Below are 19919 nucleotides of genomic sequence, written 5' to 3'. Positions count from 1 at the left end.
GACCAAACGTCCCGGAAAACCGGGATTGTCCCGGTTTTCATCCCTGTGTTCCGGTGTCCCGAAAATTTGTTTCGGGACGCTCAAAAGTCCCGGAATTCAGTTTTTAAATACATTTCGTGAACCTAACCCAAATTTTTGGGATTTCGCTATATTAAAGGAAATACAACACAAGAAATTAATATATTTTAGCTTATTTGTCTAAAACCTCCATTGTCCCATACTAGTAATCACAGTATCAGTATTGATACACTCAGGCAATAATTTACTTTGAGCGGTACTTTGGCCAACAAGTAGTAAGTTGTATTAATGTAACAGAGCTATGAAACCGTCCGATTGTCGCGCCACTTACTCACACACTCATTGTCAGAGCAGTGTAGTAGCTGATTGATGTTTTGTCAGACAAACTGCAATAGTTTTTTCTCATATTAGTGGTATTATTGCTGCGGTAGTGTGAAACGCATTGCCGAAACGTGCCTGCAAGTTCAGTGACTGTTATTCCAAGGAATGGAATTTCATTACGAAAGGTCGTTTTGATTACGAAGCAGAGTGTTCCGTAAGTAACTGTTTTATTAGTATAAGTCATGGTGGACGTTCCGACATAGTTGAATACATCAGGTCAAAGAAATACATTAAAAGATACAGTGCACCGAGCTGCAGCAAAACTCTACAAAATTATTTTGTGAAACATCAGTCAAGTGAAGAGACGAAAGTTCGAGCAGCCGAGCTTACACTAGCCTACCACACGATAAAACATCACCAAACTTATAGATTTAGTGATTGTACTAATAAGCTTAACAGCATTATGTTTGATGATTCTTTCATTGCAAAAAAGTTTAGTTCAGCAAGAACTAAAGTGTCAGCCTTAGTGAAAGGAGTTATTGCTCCCCAGAGTGTAAAGGAAAGCCTTGAATACATCAAAAAATCTTCTTTCTACGGGATATCCACTGATGCCAGCAATCATAAGGCCACTAAAATATTTCCGTTTGTTGTTCAGTTTTCCGATATTAATCAGGGAGTTCAGACCAAACTTTTGAAGGTGAGTTCCCTACCTAATGAAACATCTGACGAAATTTCAAGATTTTGTATGAATACTATCGAAATGTTTGATCTTGAGAATAATAAATATGTGGCATTTTGTGGAGACAACACCAACACAAACTTTGGTGATTTAAAAAGACAAGGCAAATGCAACGTATTTACCAAATTAAAGGCAACATTGCATGAAAACATTGGAGGCATAGGGTGCCCTGCACATGTTTTAGACAATAGTGTGCAGACGTCTGCTGACAGTTTAAGCTGTGATGTTGAAACTATCGTCATGAAGGTATACTCACACTTTTACATATATATACTGTTAGAGCAGAGAGGCTTAAGGAGTTCTGTGATTATGTGGGAACTGAATATACACTCCTGGAAATTGAAATAAGAACACCGTGAATTCATTGTCCCAGGAAAGGGAAACTTTATTGACACATTCCTGGGGTCAGATACATCACATGATCACACTGACAGAACCACAGGCACATAGACACAGGCAACAGAGCATGCACAATGTCGGCACTAGTACAGTGTATATCCACCTTTCGCAGCAATGCAGGCTGCTATTCTCCCATGGAGACGATCGTAGAGATGCTGGATGTAGTCCTGTGGAACGGCTTGTCATGCCATTTCCACCTGGCGCCTCAGTTGGACCAGCGTTCGTGCTGGACGTGCAGACCGCGTGAGACGACGCTTCATCCAGTCCCAAACATGCTCAATGGGGGACAGATCCGGAGATCTTGCTGGCCAGGGTAGTTGACTTACACCTTCTAGAGCACGTTGGGTGGCACGGGATACATGCGGACGTGCATTGTCCTGTTGGAACAGCAAGTTCCCTTGCCGGTCTAGGAATGGTAGAACGATGGGTTCGATGACGGTTTGGATGTACCGTGCACTATTCAGTGTCCCCTCGACGATCACCAGTGGTGTACGGCCAGTGTAGGAGATCGCTCCACACACCATGATGCCGGGTGTTGGCCCTGTGTGCCTCGGTCGTATGCAGTCCTGATTGTGGCGCTCACCTGCACGGCGCCAAACACGCATACGACCATCATTGGCACCAAGGCAGAAGCGACTCTCATCGCTGAAGACGACACGTCTCCATTCGTCCCTCCATTCACGCCTGTCGCGACACCACTGGAGGCGGGCTGCACGATGTTGGGGCGTGAGCGGAAGACGGCCTAACGGTGTGCGGGACCGTAACCCAGCTTCATGGAGACGGTTGCGAATGGTCCTCGCCGATACCCCAGGAGCAACAGTGTCCCTAATTTGCTGGGAAGTGGCGGTGCGGTCCCCTACGGCACTGCGTAGGATCCTACGGTCTTGGCGTGCATCCGTGCGTCGCTGCGGTCCGGTCCCAGGTCGACGGGCACGTGCACCTTCCGCCGACCACTGGCGACAACATCGATGTACTGTGGAGACCTCACGCCCCACGTGTAGAGCAATTCGGCGGTACGTCCACCCGGCCTCCCGCATGCCCACTATACGCCCTCGCTCAAAGTCCGTCAACTGCACATACGGTTCACGTCCACGCTGTCGCGGCATGCTACCAGTGTTAAAGACTGCGATGGAGCTCCGTATGCCACGGCAAACTGGCTGACACTGACGGCGGCGGTGCACAAATGCTGCGCAGCTAGCGCCATTCGACGGCCAACACCGCGGTTCCTAGTGTGTCCGCTGTGCCGTGCGTGTGATCATTGCTTGTACAGCCCTCTCGCAGTGTCCGGAGCAAGTATGGTGGGTCTGACATACCGGTGTCAACGTGTTCTTTTTCCATTTCCAGGAGTGTATGAATGTAATGTGTCACTCGAAAACTCGCTGGTTATCACTGTTTCCAGCAGTTGAAAGAGTAATCCGCCTGTTTGAACCGTTAAAAGATTTTTTCCTAAACGAAGACAAAGCCCCCAAAATATTGGTTCAGTTTTTCAGTAACCCTTTAAGTGAAGCCTACTTATGGTTCATTCACATGGTTCATTCACAGTCAGCTTAGCACTTTGCACCATGGGGTAAAGGAAATTTAGGGAAGCACGAAAAGTGTAATAGAGGTAAATGATGTTTTGAAAAATACTCTTGAAACTGTTACTAAGAGGAGAGAACAGCAGTTCATTTCTTTTAATGTTAAATCTGCCCTTTAAAGAGGAGAAGTATCAGAAGCAGCGCAAAGGAGTTTTAGAGAAGAAGTTAACAAGTCTTATGACACTTGTGTAGAATATCTCAGCAAGTGGAGCGCCTCATATTTACCTTCATCGCCGGTGTTAGATTGGATGCTACTGAAGAGAGTGCCAAAATGGGAAAGTGTTGAAGAGACAGTTTCTTATTTGAAGAGTAAAGAGATTGAAATCGATGATTCCATTCTCTTTGATCAGTTCGGCATACTGACAAATTTTGTTGAAGAAAGTCTTCACAAGTGGAATGATGAAAAAAAAGAAACAATTGAAATGTCATGAGAAGTGGATGAATTTTTTGTTAAAAGCTGTGACTGTCTTCAGAATTACTCGGAGTTGGTAATAATTGCAAGGTATTTATTTGCAACCCCAGCCAATAATTCCCATGTGGAAAGAATATTTTCGTTCATGAATATCCAGTGGACTGATAAAAGAAACAGAATGGAGGTGAACTCTCTTGAAGCAATCCTGCAGATCCTGTACAACTACAAAATGGATTGTGCCGAGTTTTATCACTGTGTCTCAAAGAACAAAGACATGATCAAGAAGGCTGGAGACAGTGAAAAATACCCTTTTCTCCAAGGACAGTCAATTCCATCTACAAGTGCTCAGTAATATTTAAGCTCATGTTAATATTAATTGATTAAAAGTTGAATGGCTGTAAAATTTTGTAAAATCGTAATACATTTCTTTATTACTGTATACGTTTATTAAATGTCATTAATTAGACAGATAATCTAGATTATATCAATCTTCTGTATCCTATTATTAGTTATAATAATCGGGTTAACAAAATGTATCAACAAAACATTAATATTTAAAATTAAGAAACCTGGGTACATGTGGAATGAGGTGTACATTGGCACCCTGGTGAATGTGTCCCTGTTTTCACCAAAAATAATTTGGTCACCGTATACTATGGGGACTTTTTGTGACGCCTGCGAGAAAATGTGAGAAGGAAACGGCCTGAAATGTGGCGAGGCAATTCATGGCTCTTGCATCACGATAATGCAACCTCACCTTCATCCCTGTTGGCGCGTGACTATTGCACAAAGAACGGAATCATTGTGCTACCTCATCCTACATACTCTGCAGACCTGGCCCCTGCGGATTTTTTTTTATTTCTAAACTTAAAAACCCCGTTGAAAGGACGAAGATTTGCAACGATGGACGAGATAAAAGAAAATTCGCAGACGGCGCTACGCGCGATCCAGCAGGCGGACTACCAAGTGTAGTGTCCCTTTTGGGATGTTTAGGAGTAATGCGTTTGAAGTGTGTATAAAAGTAATGAATAAGACCAAACATACCAGACTGAAAGTCAATTGTGAAAAAAAAATTATTTACAAAAAATATAGCGTCGATACCAGAGTAGGGAAAGACAATAACGATGATAAACAATATCGTAGTAAAGAATAAGGTGAAATAAAACATTTATATCTTTGTATAACTATAGAAGATGGAAAAGATAAGTTATTACTCGCTCTTCTGCTGTTTCTGATTCTCATGTTACTGTTGTTAGATAGAGATTGTGTGTAACGTTGAACGCTAGCAGATGTTCTTTTTGTTCTTTCGACTAGACGATAAAAAGGTGTGTATCAGGTTACTGATGTAAATATATGTGTAAAAGTGAGTTCACTGTATTATTTCAAGAACATGCTAGCCACTGATCGCAATGTTTTAATTGAAAAGAGAGAATAATTAGTAAGTTTTCAACTATCAAGAAGACGAAAGCAGTGATCTCTGACTGGCAACAATTGGCCGCCATTACTCGGCTTTTCTTACAGCTTTCCACAAGAGCAGAAGTGATTAAATCATTTTAAAACATTATTTAATTCAGATCTGAATAGTTCCATGAGTTAATTTTGCGAGAGTTCAAATACTTTCAGAGAAACCATTTATCATAGATCTTTGAACTTTGGCCTTGACTGTATTTAGATGATAATCTTGTACGGAGCCTGGCGCCCATTTAAATTGAAAATTAACCTCTATTTTGGCCTCCTATAAGATTCTTTGCTTCTAATGGTCTCACCTACGTAAAGAAAATAATTAATGCTACCCTCTTATCTTACGTAGTGTCAAAAAGCATAAAACCAATATAGAATATTAAATGAGAACTGCTAGACAAGACTGCTTCTGGAAGTGGAAACGGCGTTGGCAGCAGTGTATCAATTGTGTACACAATAAGCGTAGAAAAATTTCGTGGACATAGTTCCGGAATTTTTGAACAGACCTCGTACACTCCGCCACTGAGCAACAAGCTATTATAACTATAAAAGCACTCCCTCTTCAGGCCACAAGTGGCCCATCGGGACCATCCGACCGCCGTGTCATCCTCACTGAGGATGCGGATAGGAGGGGCGTGTGATCAGCACACCGCTCTCCCGGTCGTCATGATGGTTTTCTTTGACCGGAGCCGCTACTATTCGGTCGAGTAGCTCCTCAATTGGCATCACGAGGCAGAGTGCACTCCGAAAAATGGCAACAACGCATGGCGGCCCGGATGGTCACCCATCCAAGTGCCGGCCACGCCCGACAGCGCTTAACTTCGGTGATCTGACGGGAACCGGTGTATCCACTGCGGCAAGGCTGTTGCCCATTATAATAATATGGCTGCTACTATTCTGAAATTGTGCATGATTCTTCCAACAAACGTCATAAGATAGCAAATGTATTGTGAGGCTGTTAATAGTATGCCAGAATTTTTACGACGGCGTGGGGAAAAACAATGCTTTCAAATTTTATTCCATGTCATTCATTATACTCGGTCGCCTTTCCCGCTTTGCTGACCTAAGTTCCAACCCTTTGCCACTAGAGGGCTCCGAACTCTATCGTGTAACATGGCAGTGTGTAGCGTAACTACACTCCTGGAAATGGAAAAAAGAACACATTGACACCGGTGTGTCAGACCCACCATACTTGCTCCGGACACTGCGAGAGGGCTGTACAAGAAATGATCACACGCACGGCACAGCGGACACACCAGGAACCGCGGTGTTGGCCGTCGAATGGCGCTAGCTGCGCAGCATTTGTGCACCGCCGCCGTCAGTGTCAGCCAGTTTGCCGTGGCATACGGAGCTCCATCGCAGTCTTTAACACTGGTAGCATGCCGCGACAGCGTGGACGTGAACCGTATGTGCAGTTGACGGACTTTGAGCGAGGGCGTATAGTGGGCATGCGGGAGGCCGGGTGGACGTACCGCCGAATTGCTCTACACGTGGGGCGTGAGGTCTCCACAGTACATCGATGTTGTCGCCAGTGGTCGGCGGAAGGTGCACGTGCCCGTCGACCTGGGACCGGACCGCAGCGACGCACGGATGCACGCCAAGACCGTAGGATCCTACGCAGTGCCGTAGGGGACCGCACCGCCACTTCCCAGCAAATTAGGGACACTGTTGCTCCTGGGGTATCGGCGAGGACCATTCGCAACCGTCTCCATGAAGCTGGGTTACGGTCCCGCACACCGTTAGGCCGTCTTCCGCTCACGCCCCAACATCGTGCAGCCCGCCTCCAGTGGTGTCGCGACAGGCGTGAATGGAGGGACGAATGGAGACGTGTCGTCTTCAGCGATGAGAGTCGCTTCTGCCTTGGTGCCAATGATGGTCGTATGCGTGTTTGGCGCCGTGCAGGTGAGCGCCACAATCAGGACTGCATACGACCGAGGCACACAGGGCCAACACCCGGCATCATGGTGTGTGGAGCGATCTCCTACACTGGCCGTACACCACTGGTGATCGTCGAGGGGACACTGAATAGTGCACGGTACATCCAAACCGTCATCGAACCCATCGTTCTACCATTCCTAGACCGGCAAGGGAACTTGCTGTTCCAACAGGACAATGCACGTCCGCATGTATCCCGTGCCACCCAACGTGCTCTAGAAGGTGTAAGTCAACTACCCTGGCCAGCAAGATCTCCGGATCTGTCCCCCATTGAGCATGTTTGGGACTGGATGAAGCGTCGTCTCACGCGGTCTGCACGTCCGGCACGAACGCTGGTCCAACTGAGGCGCCAGGTGGAAATGGCATGGCAAGCCGTTCCACAGGACTACATCCAGCATCTCTACGATCGTCTCCATGGGAGAATAGCAGCCTGCATTGCTGCGAAAGGTGGAAATACACTGTACTAGTGCCGACATTGTGCATGCTCTGTTGCCTGTGTCTATGTGCCTGTGGTTCTGTCAGTGTGATCATGTGATGTATCTGACCCCAGGAATGTGTCAATAAAGTTTCCCCTTCCTGGGACAATGAATTCACGGTGTTCTTATTTAAATTTCCAGGAGTGTATAGCGGTGCGTGACGAACGGTGAGCAGTATCCCTCGGCAAACTAAACGCACGAATTCGAAGAGTTAGTCTAGACGTGGAGCACCCTATCTTTCAGCACGACAATGCCACACCACACAAGAGCACTGCCTTGGATTCAGTCATCGCACCACCTCCATACATAAGATATTGCAGAGCCTTCGTTATTCTGAATTACGACGCAATTTTCCTTGCACAACGAAACTTTGTCGCGAAACCTGACAGAAAATCCAGAGAGATTCTGGTCGTATGTGAAGTACGTTAGCGGCAAAAAACAATCAATGCCTTCTCTGCGCGATAGCAATGGAGGTACTATCGAAGATAGTGCTGTCAAAGAAGAGTTACAAAACACAGCCTTCCGAAATGCCTTCACAGTAACGAAGTAAATAATCCACAATTCGAATCGACAACAGTTGCCAACATGAGTAACGTAGAAGTAGATATCCTCGGAGTAGTGAAGCAACTTAAATCACTTAATAAAAGCAAGTCCAGACTACATACCAATTAGGTTCCTTTCGGAGTATGCTGATGCATTAGCTCCATAATTAACAATCATTACAACCGTTCGCTCGACGAAAGATCCGTTCCCAAAGACTGGAAAGTTGCACAGGTCACGCCAGTATCCAAGAAAGGTAGTAGGAGTAATCCACTAAATTACAGGTCCATATCGTTAACATCGACATGCAGAAGGATTCTGGAACATATATTGTGCTCAAACATTATGAATTACCTCCAAGGAAACAGTCTATTGACACACAGTCAACATGGGTTTAGAAAACATTGTTCCTGTTGTGTCGATTCCCTAAGGTCTCGACACAATGAGTGGCTAGGTGCACGCGAAACTAACGCAGACGGGCGTAAATTCTGAAACAGGAGACTGGATGAAAACTATAAAGAAAAGAAGAGAGATTTTAATATACTTAACTTTAATGTAGTCTTGTTCTTGTTGAAATACATCTCGTGAGTAGTAGTAAGCAATTAGCACTGATACACATGGCGCCTTGCTAGGTAGTAGCGATGGACTAGCTGAAGGCTATTTAATCTGTCTCTCGGCAAATGAGAGGAAGACGTGATACGTCTTGTCGCAAGCTATGTCGTCCGTACAACTGGGGCGAGGTCATGTCCGTGTCTTGTGACCTGCCATGTGGTGGCGCTAGGATTGCGAGTACACAGTGGCGACACGCGGGTCCGACATGTACTACAGGACCGCGGCCGATTTAAGTTACCACCTAGCAAGTGTGGTGTCTAGCGGTGACACCACATTCCTCCCCCGCAAATCGGCGAACGGTCGTGAGATAAGGCTTCCGCCCGCCGTGGGGAGGACCCCATGTTGACGTATGCGATGAGGTGGGGAGCCTAACAACAGGCGAGGCTGTGCCACCCGCACCCGGCCATTCGGTCCGAGGGGAGCTAGGAAACGCCTGCAAACCTAGTCCAGGGTGCACGTCAACATGAGGTGTATGCGCACGTAATGAGACAGAAGGGTCGACCTCCATGTGGTCGGAGCACCCGACGGGCGAAGACGACATCTGGTCCGGAGCGGGCAAGAAGTCCATGGCGGAGGACGGCTGGTCACGGGAAGCGAGCGGCGGCGCGTGACCCAGGGAGGCGCCATGCGGTTGCAGCGAAGCGTCCGCTGCGGGCGGCGCCGGCGGCGGCTGCGGCGGCGCGACGCCATGAGGCAAAATGGAAGGCATCGTCGGTAACACCTGGGGATGAGGCGAGCCAGTAGATGGGTCCCCAGGGCGCTGACCCGACGGCTCCGTCGCTGAAAGCAGACGGGGAGCGGCAGAACCCAGGCGACGACAGAGGCGCAGCTGATTGAGATGCCGACGCACCTCACCAGAGGCCCCCAAAACCAAATACATCGCGCGGCCGAGGCAGCGAAGAATGCGCCCTGCGAGCCAACGCTGTGAACCGCGATAGTTGCGATAATAGACAACGTCGCCAGGAGCAAAAGCAGGAGTCTGCCGCTGCACAGGAACCTGATGTGGCGGATGCAGCAAAGACATCAGAGTTCGATGAGGACGACCATGGAGCAATTCAGCCGGCGAGCGACCATCGCGGGGCTGAGAGCGATATGAGGACAAAAAGAGCAACAAAGCGTCCTCCCGAGAATGCGACTCTTTCAACTTCAACATCTGCGACTTGAAAGTCCGGACCAATCGTTCCGCGGCACCGTTTGACTGAGGCGAAAACGGCGCGGATGTCAGATGTTGAATACCATTGGCCTTGCAGAACGACTGAAATTCTGCGGACATGAATTGTGGGCCATTGTCGGAAACAATAGTCTGCGGAAGACCTTCAATGCAAAAGATAGCAGACAAAGCTTGGATGGTGGCCGAAGACGTCGTGGAAGACATCCGGACAACAAAAGGAAAATTACTGAAAGCATCGACCACAACCAACCATCGAGCATTCCAGAATGGACCAGCAAAATCGATGTGCAAGCGTTGCCAAGGGGAAGTGGCTTTCGGCCATGCAAAGAATTTCCGCGGCGGTGCGGATTGTTGTTCGGCACACGCCACGCAAGAGGAGCACATATTCGTAATCGCAGCATCGATTCCGAACCAAGTACAGTGCTGTCGAGCAAGTTGTTTCGTTCGCACTATACCCCAATGTCCTTGGTGAAGAAGCCGTAAGACAGAGGACTGTAACGAACGTGGGACCACGACTCGGGATTGATCATTATCGGAACGCAACAACAAAACACCACGTCGGACAAAAAGTCTCTCCTTGTGAGCAAAAAATCGGCGAATCAAAGGATCCTCGATCCGTGACTTTGACAAGGGCCATTGCGTAGCAACAAAACGCAAAACAGTAGCAAGGACAGGGTCAGCAGCTGTGGCTGTAGCTACACGACGAAAATCAATCGGAAACGATGCGACCACGTCATCGGCTTCCGAATCAATGAACATGCAAGCAAGTTCGGAAGAATCGAATGCTTTATCCTCAGCAACAGGCAAACGGGACAACGCATCAGCGTTGCCGTGCTTAGCAGTGGACCGATACAAGATATCGTAGCGGTACTGCGAGAGAAAAAGTGACCAGCGAATGAATTTCTGCGCTGTACGTGGAGGTACAGGCTTGTTCGGATGAAAAAGTGATGTCAACGGTTTGTGGTCCGTGATGATGGTAAAGTGACGACCATACAAGAAGTCATGGAACTTGGTAACACCAAACACGAGAGCTAAAGCTTCTTTCTCTATTTGTGAATAATTTCTTTGCGCAGATGAGAGCAATTTGGACGCAAAGGCAATAGGGCGATCATGCGAGCCATCCTTGTGCGCAAGCACAGCACCGATCCCGAAATCCGATGCATCTACCATCAACAAAAGGGGTTTTCGGGGATCGAATGGCGTCAGGCAAGTATTGGAAAGTAACGCCGATTTCAACTGGCGAAAGGCGCGTTCGCATTCCGTCGTCCAGACGAACGGAACACCTTTACGGCGTAAGCGATGAAGCGGAGCTGAAATGGAAGAAGCATTGCGCACAAACCGATGATAATAATTTACCTTACCCAGCACACTCTGTAGCTGTTTTAAGTCCTGCGGTGACGGCAAGTCCTGAATGGCACGAAGGTGCTCTGGACTCGGATGTATACCTTGGGCATTGATGACATGGCCCAGGTACGGTAAGTCACGAGCAAAAAACACACATTTGTCCTTCCTCAAGCGAAGCCCATTCTGACGCAAGACCTGAAATAATGTCCGAAGATTCTGCAAATGTTCGGCTTCCGTCTTCCCTGAGATCACAATATCGTCCAGATAGTTCGCAGCAGTAGGGACCGACGCACAAATAGTTTGTAAATATTGCTGAAATAAAGCAGGGGCGGATGCACACCCGAATGGCAGTCTTTTGAAGCGATACAAGCCAAGATGCGTGTTGACCACTAAGACGCGCTGGGATTCTTCGTCCACAGGGATCTGCAAGTACGCATCTGCTAGGTCCAATTTTGAAAAATACTTTCCCGGGCACAGTTTGTCAAAAAGATCTTCCGGGCGGGGCAAAGGAAAAGTAGCAGTCACAAGTTGCGGATTCACAGTTGCCTTGAAGTCCACACAAAGTCGCAGTTTTCCGGAAGGTTTTGGCAAAATGACTAAGGGTGAGGCCCAGAGAGAAGCCTGCACACGTTCAATTACACCTTGCGATTCTAAATCGTGTAATGTTTTTGCGACCTCATCACGCAATGCGTGGGGAACATTGCGCGCTCTGAAAAATTTTGGTTGCGCGTCGTCTTTCAGTTCCAAATGCGCTTCATAGTTCTTAGCGCAACCAAGGCCCGGTGCAAAAATGTCTGCAAATTCTTCACAAAGACTAGAAACGCTGGCGGACGGCACAGTCTGATTCACCGATAGGACCTGATTTACTATAGACAAATTAAACAATTGAAACAAATCCAAACCAAACAAGTTCACTGCACTAGAGGAACGAAGAACATAAAATGACACAAGTTTTGTCTGTCCCTTGTATGTGGCAAGAAGGCTGCACTGTCCTAACACAGGTATATGCTGTCCTGAGTAACTAGTTAACGTAACATTTGCGGCACGCAATGGCGGGGCGCCCAGTTGTTTGTACGTGTCGTGATTGAGCAATGAAACTGCAGCTCCGGTATCGAGCTGGAATGGTATCACTTTTCCTGCAAAGTCTAAGTCCACAAAAAGTTTATTGTCTTGTTGACGACAAGAGCGACTGTCTCGTGCAATTTGAACTGATACAGGTCCAGAAGCACTTGCAACTTTACGGGATTTCCGGCGACGTCGACGCACACTTTGGGTGGGACGAACACAGTCACTGTTAGCTAAAGTGTCACTGGACGGGTGGGAATGAACTACATGAATGTCCATGGGCGAAGGTCCACGAGCCCGATTGTCCTGGGTTCGATTCCGGCGCGAAGCAAAGGGCCTGGAATTTGTGTGATTGTCGGATCTTAACTTTTTCTGGCAAACACTTTGTACATGTCCTTTCTTTTGACAGTAAAAGCAAATAGCTTGGCGTGACGGGCAATGTTCACGCGAATGTCTAGTGGCACACCGCGGGCAAGATTTCACTGCATTTGCTTGCTTACGCGGCGCACGTGGTTGCAAGCGAGGCGGCCGCTGTGAAGTCGGGCGCGAGGGCCGCTTAGCGTCCCGTGCAGCGGGCCGGGCGGGCCGATTAACGTGACACACTGCTGGCGAAGTTTCAAATGATTCCTGAGCAAAGTCAAGTGTGTCTTGCCTGTCCAATATGTCTATCACTTGTTGCAGGGAGGGATTAACTAGCTTCAAAATCTGTTCCCTTATGCGAAGATCAGAAACGTTTTGTGCAATTGCATCACGCACCATAGTATCTGAATATGGGAGGCCACATTCACAGGCAAACGCGCAGTCTCTAGTAAGTCCTTGCAAAGTTGCTACCCACTCCCTATTAGTCTGACCGGCCGTACGTTTTGTACGAAAAAACGTATACCGTTTTGCAACTACATTTACTGTTTCTTTGAAATAGGCATCTAAAGCAGACAAAATTTCTTCGTAGGACAGAGTTGCTACGTCGCGTCGGGGAAACAATTTCACTATCACACGGTAGGTAGACACACCGACACAAGAAAGCAAAAACGGCTGCCGCTCTTTACCTTGAATTCCATAAGCTGTGAGGTGGAACCGGAACTGATCGGCCCACTCAGTCCAGCTCTCGTTATGGGCCTCAAAGGGCCGAAATGGCGGTGCGACAGCGTTGTGTGGCTGCGGTAGCGATGAAGCGGCTGCCGCCGCATCGGTTTGCAGCGCACGTTGACCCTGGACGAGCTGTCCAAGGGCTTCCAATAACGCCTGCGTCTGCTGATTCTGCAAGCGAAAAAATTCGGACAGTACATCTGGAGAATGCGGCGAAGCCATGACACAAGCAAATTAGAGCAAGTATAACACAAAGACTGCAACGTGGGCGCGGCACCACTCCTCGGCGCCAAAATATTGTTGTGTCGATTCCCTAAGGTCTCGACACAATGAGTGGCTAGGTGCACGCGAAACTAACGCAGACGGGCGTAAATTCTGAAACAGGAGACTGGATGAAAACTATAAAGAAAAGAAGAGAGATTTTAATATACTTAACTTTAATGTAGTCTTGTTCTTGTTGAAATACATCTCGTGAGTAGTAGTAAGCAATTAGCACTGATACACATGGCGCCTTGCTAGGTAGTAGCGATGGACTAGCTGAAGGCTATTTAATCTGTCTCTCGGCAAATGAGAGGAAGACGTGATACGTCTTGTCGCAAGCTATGTCGTCCGTACAACTGGGGCGAGGTCATGTCCGTGTCTTGTGACCTGCCATGTGGTGGCGCTAGGATTGCGAGTACACAGTGGCGACACGCGGGTCCGACATGTACTACAGGACCGCGGCCGATTTAAGTTACCACCTAGCAAGTGTGGTGTCTAGCGGTGACACCACAGTTCCTGTGAAACACAACTAGCTCTTTATTCACATGAAGTGTTGAGCGCTGTTGACAAGCGATTTCTGGATTTCCGGAAAGCTTTTGACACTAAAAAAAATGGTTCAAATGACTGAGCACTGTGGGACTTAACATCTTAGGTCATCAGTCCCCTAAAACTTAGAACTACTTAAACCTAACTTACCCTAAGGGCATCACACACATCCATGTCCGAGGCAGGATTCGGGCCTGCGACCGTAGCGGGAAAGACGACCGAGTAATATGAATGACATGTAATAAAATTTCGAAGCATTGCTTGTAGTCGAATTGCGTGCTTATGGAATACCGTCTCAGTTATGTGACTGGATGTGTGATTCCTATCAGAGAGGTGACAGTTCGTAGTAATTGACGGAAAGTTATTGAGTGAAAAAGAAGTGATTTCTGGCGTTCTCCAAGGTAGTGTTATAGGCCCTTTGCTGTTCCTTATCTATAAAAACGATTTGGGAGACAATCTGAGCAGCCGTCTTCGGTTGTTTGCTGATGACGCTGTCGTTTATCGACTAATAAAGTCAGCAGAAGATCAAAACAATCTGCAAAACGATTTAGAAAAGATATCTGAATGGTCCGAAAAGTGGCAGTTGACCCTAAATAACGAAAAGTGTGAGGTCATCCACATGAGTGCCAAAAGGGATTCGTTAAACTTCGGTTACACGATAAAGCAGTCTAATCTAAAAGCCGTAAATTCAACTAAATACCTAGATATTACAATTACGAACAACTTAAATTGCAAGGAACACATAGAAAATGTTGTGGGGAAGGCTACCCAAAGACTGCGTTCTATTGGCAGGACACTTAAAAAATGTAACAGATCTACTAAGGAGACTGCCTGCACTACGCTTGTCCGTCCTCTTGCAGAATACTGCTGCGCGGTGTGGGATCCTTATCAGATAGGGCTGACGGAGTACATCGAAAAAGTTCAAAGAAGGGCGGCACGTTTTGTATTATCGCGAAATACGGGAGAGAGTGTCACAAAATGATACAGGATTTGGGAGGGACATCATTAAAACAAAGGCGTTTTTCGTTGCGACGGAATCTTCTCACGAAATTCCAGTCACCAACTTTCTCCTCCGAATATCGAGCTACATACGTAGAAACGATCGCCACGATAAAATAAGGGAAATCAGAGCTCGTGAAGGTGGTTCGATGGACCCTCTGCCAGGCACTTAAATGTGATTTGCAGAGTATCCATGTAGATGTAGATGTAGATGTAGACATACATGTCCGAAGGAACGTTGGGTGGTAATTCGGAATAACAAAGGCACTGCTGTATCATATTTATTTGGCGACACCGGGAAGCGACTTTCAAGTGAATTGTCTCCCCTGTGTGGCAATATACAAAATGTATGTACGAGTACAGGTTGTGGACACATGACTGACAACATATGGAAGTTCGGGCCTGGCCGTTAAGTCGTGCTCGGGTAGTCAAATAGTAAGGCCACCGCTCGCCATAAGCGGGAAATTCGGGTTCGGGTCCCGGTCCGACACAAATTTTCCTTGTCGTAATACCATTATAAAGCTGATGGTAGTCCATATTCGCAACAGCGAATACATTTCGTGAACCTTCATACAGTCCCGACTTGGTCCCAAAGTTTCCAAAAGTTAAAGAAAACCTTCGACGACGTCGCTTTGATAGTTATGTAGCGGTGCAAGCAGAGATTCGGTTGTGGCTTCGTCAACGAAGTATAACATACAGGGTGTCCGAAAAGACTTTCCCTGATTACATAAATTGATAACTCAGGCTAGAAGTAAGATACAAATATGAAACTTGTATCGAACTGTTTATAACTATCAAAGCTTTTTTCCTGTTTTAGATTCGCAGTACGTAAGTAGTGGATGAAGTGCAGTGCCCAAGAAGCCAAGTTAACCAATCAGGAGAAGGCACAGTGCGTCCTGTGGTACCATGAGACACGATCACCAACCACAGTGCAGAGACACTTCCAGACAACATTTGGAAGGAATCCACCTGATGTCAAGAGCATTAAAGCCTGGTATGAGAAGTTCAAGAACACAGGATCGGTTACTGACCTTCCGAGGTTTGGTCGACCAAGAACCTCAACAGACAAGATGGAAGTTGTAAGGCAGTCTTTTCTGCGAAGTCCGAAGAAATCGGTTCGCAGAGCCTCACGTGAATTACAGATACCAAAAAGCTCTCTCCATGACATTTTACACGTTTATTGTTTCGTGCATACAAAGTGCAAATTGTTCAGGCCTTGTTACCCAATGACAGTACACGTCGATATGACTTTGCGGTCGAAATGCTATCACGTGTTGAGGACGATGATGGTTATCTCAGACGATTTGCCTTTTCCGACGAAGCGACCTTTTTTGTCAGTGGAGTAGTGAATCGCCATAATGTGCGCATCTGGGGTTCACAACCCCTTGGCGAGGTCATGGAGTGCACCAGAGGCAGTCCAAAGGTGAATGTTTGGTGCGCGCTATGCACGATCGAATTATTGGGCCATTCTTCTTCGCTGAGGCTACCATCACATCTGCAGTGTATCTGGACATGTTGCAACTGTGTGCTGTTCCTCAGCTGCTTCACTATCACCCCGATGTCTTGTTTCAGCAAGACGGTGCACCGCCTCATTGGGGTTTGGACGTCCTTGCCTATCTCGATATTACCTTTCCTGGGCGATGGATTGGTCGTGATGGGCCAACGGTTTGGCCTACACGCTATCCTGACATAACCCCATTAGACTTCTTTTTATGGGGTTATGTCAAGGACGAGGTCTACCGAACACGTGTACCAGATCTCGAAACCCTGCGGCAACGGATAACCACAGTCGTTGAATCGATCCCTTCAGCGATGTTGGCTAATGTGTGGACGGAAACTGAATATCGCCTAGATGTGCTAGGTGCTACCAAGGGTGCTCATGTGGAAGTTTACTGATGTGTGAAAAAAACTTCGATACTTTGTAAACAATTAGACACCAGTTTCATATTTGTATCTTACTTCTAGCCTGAGTTATCAATTTATGTAAGCAGGGAAAGACTTTTCGGACACCCTGTACTATAGTGAAGGAATCAAGAAATAGGTCTCTCGATGGGAGAACTATGTCGTCGCCAGGGTGCCTATGTTCAGAAATAAATAAGTAAACATGAAGAATAAAGATGTTGGGTGTTAATAAACTTCATTTTATTTGAAAAGTTTAAGGGTTTTCACATAAGAAATTCGAAGAAAGTACTTTTCAGCATGCCGTCCTAACCGTCGCATATGAGAAATTTCTGTGCAATGAATACTTTGTGTCTATTGTGGAATTTTCCAGGCAAGATTTCTACATGACGTCAATGGATTGAAGTAGACAAAGTTACGTAGTGCAGCGTATTCATCAACAAAATCAGCAATTTCTCGTAGAGCAAATGTTGCTGAAATGCTTTTGCGAAAAGCGTTGAGCAATCTTGAACAACGAGTTTACACATTTCCCTGTCACCCGTGCTCACAGTACAAACCTGGGTGGCTGGATGTCCCTGATACCAAGTACGCAAGTGTTAGGTATGAGCAATTCAGAGCTATAGTGATGGCGACATTTCCGAGGTCAACAGAGTCACGGGTGTGAATGAGTAAAGCAGAAAGTCCTTTTAGCAGCGAATTAAGCCGACGACGCGTGACCTAGGACAGAAAAAAACTCGGTAAACAACGGAACAGCGAGCAAACAACAGTCAGCTGACTGCGGTACAAGATACTTCGCTGGGATAATCTCGCTACAGCGCGCTGTCGACAGACTGTCCGAAGAGAGGTCGTGTAGCAGTGTGGAATAGGACAGCTGGTCTGGTAGACTTGGTGGTGTATGAGGGTCTTGTGGTCCTGCAAATACTGCCTTGGATATTTGAAGGAAATGCAAGTATCCCGTGATTGACAATGGTCGATGAATTTTCGTTGTCCTCTACTGAAAAGAGTCGACTTTTAACGTGCTGCCGGCGGCTGTGGGCGAGCGGTCCTAGGCGCTTCAATCCAGAACCATGCTGCTGCTACGGTCGCAGGTTCGAATCCTGCCTCGGGCATGGATGTGTGTGATGTCCTTAGGTTAGTCAGGTTTAAGTAGTTCTGTCTAGGGGACTGATGACCTCAGATGTTAAGTCCCATAGTGCTTAGAGTCATTTGAACCATTTTTACGTGCTAGAATATAATAATCAGCTATGGTGTTCCATAGGGTCGTAACTTGGATCCTTTCTTGTTTTTAAAAATGCGGGGCGGCTGAAAGGAAATACCTAAATATCTGGACAGATATTTCTGTAATGAAGTTTCAAAAGGTGCTAACTGGATCCTTTGTTACTTTTAATATGCAGCTTTGCCTAAAAGACACTACCTAACTATCTCTAAAGGTCTTTATGTTCTAGTGCTCCATGGGGCTCTAACTTGGATCCTTTTCTGTTTCTAACGTTCAGGACGACGAAAATAAAACTGCCTTACTAAAGATTTTGAGCACGGCTGCGCTTCAGCAATGATGAAATGATAATGAGGACAATGCAACACGCAGTCCCTGAGCGGAGAAAAACTCCGACCCAGCCGTGAAGCGAACCCGGGCCCCTTGACGTGACAGACAGCCGTGCAGACCACTCAGCTATCGGGGCAGACGCAGTTGCAATAGGTAGTGACAAACCAATCATTATAGATCGCTAATTACGTAGTTTTATTTTTGCCACTCTGTGTGTTAAAAAATAACCAAGGGTCGAAGTTAGACCAATCCCTAGTGGTTTTTAGTAAGCTAGAGCTTCAATGCATTAGAATTAACAACTAAACAGTTGCAAAATACAGGTTTATTAAACCTTGACGACAGTTTCGACGGTTTTAATACCGTCTTATTCAGAAGATGTGGGACGTAAAACCACTTTATCTATAATCAATGTGAGAGTCGTTGACTATCTACTAGATGTCATCCACTTAATCATCAAGTAAATACATTATGTAAAAGTAGCCGACTACTACTTTTATACAACATATTTAAATGGTGATTATGTGGACGACATGTACTCGGCACAGTTAACAACCCCCACTTTGCCTATAGATAATGTGATTTTACATCCTACATCTTCTGAAGAAGTCGGTCTTAAAATCGTCGAAATTTGGTCAAGTTATAATAAACGTGTATTTTGCAATTGGTTGGCTGTTATTTCTAATGCACTGAAGCTCTAGCTTACTAAAAACCACTAGGGATTGGTCTAACTTCGACCCTTGGTTGTTTTTAACACAGAGTGGCAAAAATAAAACTACCTAATTAGCGATCTATAATGATTGGTTTGTCACTACCTATTGCAACTGCGTCTGCCCCGATAGCTGAGTGGTCAGCACGGCTGTCTGTCACGTCAAGGGGCCCGGGTTCGCTTCACGGCTGGGTCGGAGTTTTTCTCCGCTCAGGGACTGCGTGTTGCATTGTCCTCATTATCATTTCATCATTAATAGTGGAAGGCAACGGGAAACCACCGCTGGAACCACTTCTCTAAACGCTCATGCGGTGGACCTCTCTGACGAGGCTTCCCCCATGACAAGACCTGCCATAAGGCAGAACACAAATTTTTTTTTACTTTTCAACTGCAACTAGTTCACGCTAAGGTAGTGACTTAGTGAACAGAAGAGCAGCTCAATAATTCTACTAAACGAGAAAACGGCAAATAGGCATGTGTGTGTCCATACTTCATTTAGTTGACGATCAGGTGTCGACTGCCAGAGAGTATCCAGTATAAGATAATCCGGCGAACGAGGGCGAATCACCAGGAGTACATTTTGCAGCTTGGCTTATACTAGAAGAGGTGGAAGAAAAGATGAAACGAAATCCCATGACTATATTGGCCAGGAGATCCTGCCTCGGGTTTCTCGACCAACTAGTGTCAGTCTTTCTGTTTGACACCATTTAGTCGAGTTGTACATCGAAGAAAATCAGACGAAATGATGAAAACCTCACACACACCTGCCCCCGAGTGAAGGAAATCTCCACCACACCCACAAATGAAAC

General features: G+C 46.5%; 1 pseudogene; it reads right to left on the bottom strand.

The window, feature by feature from the left end:
- Positions 1-5679: 5679 nt before the first annotated feature.
- On the bottom strand, positions 5680-5797 carry LOC126210703 (5S ribosomal RNA; annotated as a pseudogene).
- Between the last annotated feature and the right edge of the window lie 14122 nt (positions 5798-19919).

Source organism: Schistocerca nitens, chromosome 10 (genome assembly GCF_023898315.1).
Source record: "Schistocerca nitens isolate TAMUIC-IGC-003100 chromosome 10, iqSchNite1.1, whole genome shotgun sequence".
In the NCBI taxonomy this organism is placed as follows: Eukaryota; Metazoa; Arthropoda; class Insecta; order Orthoptera; family Acrididae; genus Schistocerca; species Schistocerca nitens.
Note: the sequence above shows the minus strand (reverse complement) of the source record. Positions and strands in the feature narration are given on the sequence as shown.